Below are 4,503 nucleotides of genomic sequence, written 5' to 3'. Positions count from 1 at the left end.
TCTCAGCTCACTGCAACCTCCGCCTCCCGGGTTCAAGTGATTCTCTTGCCTCAGCCTCCTGAGTAGCTGGGATTACAGGCACCCGCCACCATGCCCAGCTAATTTTTGTATTTTTAGTAGATAGAGACAGGGTTTTGCCATGTTGGCCAGGCTGGCCTCATACTCCTGACCTCAGTGATCTGCCCACCTTGACTTCCCAAAGTGCTAGGGTTACAGGCATAAGCCACCGCACCCAGCCGCTGTTGTCTTAATATAACCTCTTTGAAAGTGGGATCATTTGTTTTAAGTGGCTAGAGCAGTGGGAAGAAAGCTATGTCAATTCAACATCAGAAGACACAACGGTTAGGAGACAATGGATGAATGTAGTCAGCAGAAACCTCCCAAGCCCTACAAGATAAAAGTATCTCTGATGAGAAATAGGTGACTGATTTCCTCCTACCCAAAGATGTAACTAGAGTTTAAATATGGCAGCTATATGAAATGTGGCACACGTTGTTTGTAACAGATGAAAATAAATTTACAAGGATGGGATGCAAGTTCTGAAAATCTGGAGCAGGACCTTAGGCAAGTCACAAAATAGAAACATAAATAATAACATCTCATGCGCACTTAACAATGTACGAGGTCCTGTGCTAACTGCTTTGCATGCATCATCTCATTCCGTCCTCACCACACTACTGTTGGTGGGTACAGTGATGAGGAAATTGAGGCTTAGAGAGGTTAGAACTTGCCTAAGGTGAAGTGACTAAGACCAAAGCAGAATTTGCACCTGGGTCATCACTGTGGCAGCCACACTCTAACCACTCACCATCTCTGTGATGTCATCTCCTCTTGAGTCTGTTGTCTCAGAAGTAAAGTGGAGGGTGAGCTTCTTTATTTGGAAGGTGGCTTCTGGTTTTAACGTTATAAGACCTTCCAATGGCCACAAGATCTGGTGCCTAAATTCCAGTTGAGACTCATTGTTTAGACCACTGCATTATTTCCTCATTGAGTCCATCAGAACACGGGAGATCACAGCAGTAGATCCTTAAGTCATTTCATTAAAAAAAAAAAGAACATGGGAGAGATATATTCTCATGGCTATCACATTCTCATGGGTACACCTGGTTGTTTCATGCGCTGGGTGTTGATTGCACTCTTATATTTAGGCAGTGAACCTTTAGAGTGAACAACCATTTGAGGCAGGATGCAAATATCCTTTTGATTAAATTAATGTAATTTTTGCAGGCTGGGCGCAGTGGCTCACATCTGTAATCCAAGCACTTTGGGAGGCCGAGGTGAGCAGATCACTTGAGGCCAGGAGTTCCAGACTAGACTGGCCAACATAGTGAAACCCGGTCTCTACTACAAATACAAAAAAATAGCCAGGTGCAATGGCGCACACCTGTAGTCCCAGCTGCTCAGGAGGCTGAGGCATCAAAATCGCTTGAGCCTGGGAGGCGGAGGTTGCAGTGAGCTGAGACCATGCCACTGCACTCCAGCCTGGGTGACAGAGCGAGACTCTGTCTCAAAATATATGTAACTTTTGCAAAGTGAAATGAATCCATCATAAGAATACCCCATGCTAATAACTCAGTCATTACTCTTTTTCTGAATATTAATGAGTTGAACTTTATTAATCACCCTCTTTTGAGTCTGATTAGAGGCTTAAGAGTAGATCAATACTTTCTGCACATCTGCTGTGTGCCAGGGTCTAGTCTAGCATGATTTTAACTTTTCACTGTAAGTCTGAGCATGGGTTAGGCCCATGCTGCAAACGAAGACACTCACCCTAGGTAACCTGGCTCAGATGTGGACCCAAATCTGACTTCAAAACCTGTTTTCTTTCCACGATGTCAGTGGTTCTCCAAGTGTGGTCTATGGACTGCTGCCCTCAAGACCCTTTTAGGGATCTGCAAGGTCAAAGCTACTATGATTATGTTGTCTTTTCACAGCACTGATGTTTGCTCTGATGGTGCAAAACCAATACGGAATGAACCGCTGCACTTCAGCACAAATCTGCTAGCCAGTGGCACCACTGGGCCACGCACTCATAGTAAGGGGCAAAGCCAACTGCCCTTAATATCCTTGATAGAGTAACAATTATTAACATTATTAAGTCTTGACCCTTAGAGACACACCTTCGTAAGAATACATAAAGCACTTCTGCATTCCATAATACAATGGTTGTCTCAACGAACAGCACTTATGCAATTATTTGAATTGTAAGCTGAACTAGCCACATTTTTCATGAAAATACCATTTTTACTTGAAATACTGACAGAAAACTTGTGGTCATTCAGACTTGGGGATTGGTATACATTTTCTTTTTTGAGATGGCGTCTCGCTCTGTTGCCCAGGCTGGAGTGCAGTGACACGATCTCCACTCACTGCAACCTCCACCTCCCGGGTTCAAGCAGTTCTCCCTGCCTCAGCCTCCCGAGTAGGTGGGATCACAGGCACGCGCCACCACGCCCAGCTAATTTTTGTATTTTTTAGTAGAGATGCGGTTTTGCCACGTTGACTAGGCTGGTCTTGAACTCCTGATCTCAGGTGATCTGCCTGCCTCGGCCTTCCAAAGTGCTGGGATTACAGGCATGAGCCACCGTGCCCGGCCCACATTTTCTTGACAATAAAGTGAGCCACTTAATTCAAGAACAAACAGTATTTGTTGCCAATGAAAAACTGAGCTTTCAAGCAAAAATTAGAATTTTGGAAAACTTGTATCTGCCATCGTGAGCTGACAACTTCCCGATACTTAAGACTTTCCTGATAAGATCACATATTTGGCAATATTAACAAATGCAATTTTAAAATATCGCTTAATTAAATGTGTCAACATTTGGAAGATGACAGGTTTCCAGCAAGTTCTGCTGGTGCAGTATCGTGGTGACTCCTCATGTCCTTCAGTGAGGTAGAGCCATGCCTTCCCAAAGGATTCTGCTCACAGCCTGAGGGCGGAGTCTGGGGGCTCTTCCTTGGGTGTATATCTCAGCCCCAGGGTAGTAGCTGCTTCTTGTATCTGCTATTCCTGTATTTTGAGTTCTCTTTACTTCTTACTAGCCAGTTCCTCATCACTCCGATCCCAGTGAGAATCAGGAATTCTTTATATTAAACTTTTCCTGTTTGGATTACTATGTGGTTTCTCCTTCCTGATTAGACCTACACTGATATAGCAGGTCTTGCAAGCAACAGCTGTGAACAGTCAAGTGGGGAGAAAAACAGATCAGTGCATTCATTACAATGAAGGGAAGGGCACAAAGGAGAGGTACATGTTCCTGCCTGTCTTGGTGTGTGAACTGCAAAAGGTTGTCAAGCTGACATTGGGGGAAGAAGGCTTAAGGAAAAAGTTTGCAACAGCTGCTGTTAAGTATAAAGAAGTTGAAAATTAGAACCAAACGGTATCCACAGTTGAGTGGGCTAGTTCTTTTGCCCGTGAAAAAGAGTTTTTGTGATGTCATCCCTTCGGAACAGCTGAGGGAGCAGAAAGTGAATGACCCAACAAATCCAGATTTGGAAGTAGCTAAAAAGGAAAGTTAGCAGGTAATTAAGTTACCACCGCAGTGCCCAACAGGAGGACAGCAAAGAAGAGACCAACTGTATCAGTGATATGGTTGGAGTTGGAGAACTTAAGCACTTCAAGAAAACGGAAAAATGGTGGCCAGGTGTGGTGGTTCATGCCTGTAATCCCAGCACTTTGAGAGGCCAAGGCGGGTGGATCACCTGAGGTCAGGAGTTTGAGATCAGCCTGGCCAACATGGTGAAACCCCGTTTCCACTAAAAATACAAAAATTAGCTGGGGCGTGGTGGCGGGCACCTGCAATCCCTGCTACTGGGGAGGCTGAGGCAGGAGAATCACTTGAACCTGGGAGGCAGAGGTTGCAGTGAGCCGAGAGAGATCATGCCACCGCACTCCAGCCTGGGCGAAAGAGTGAGACTTGGTCTCAAAAAAAGAAAAGCATCGCTGGATGTAATGCACTTTTTGTTTTTCTATTCTATTGTATTTTATTTTTCAAAATGCTGGTCATGGCCCCCCTAAATTGACTTCCTAATCCTTCTAGGGGACTCTATTCATAGTCTGACAAACACAACAGAGGAAAAAAGTGGCTCATAAACTGATTATAATCTGAGGAAAACACACCCTGAGGTCAACATTTTCCTTTGGTCAATGTTTACTAGTTATCTTAATTTGTTTTCCAAACCCTGGAAGGCAACTGTGCTACACAGAACCCCAGTGCCAAGATCCCACTGTTCACATTACTCTCATCCTTTCGGGAGTAATACTTCTCATTACAAATCAATAAATGCACATTTTGAAACACATTCATGTCATGCAAAGTAAAATTGGCCAGCATCTCCACTGACGCAGTGACTCCCAGATCAGATGAACTCCACTGGACCAAACTTTGCAACATCAGATTCATCAGTCAAAGCAAACCTTATTACAGAAAATTGTAATCTCTCACGTTATTGTAAAATAAGACAACAATTTGCAGTACTCAACATGATAACTTGGTAGAGATG

The sequence above is a fragment of the Pongo abelii genome, chromosome 19 (genome assembly GCF_028885655.2).
Source record: "Pongo abelii isolate AG06213 chromosome 19, NHGRI_mPonAbe1-v2.0_pri, whole genome shotgun sequence".
Classification (NCBI taxonomy): domain Eukaryota; kingdom Metazoa; phylum Chordata; class Mammalia; order Primates; family Hominidae; genus Pongo; species Pongo abelii.
Note: the sequence above shows the minus strand (reverse complement) of the source record.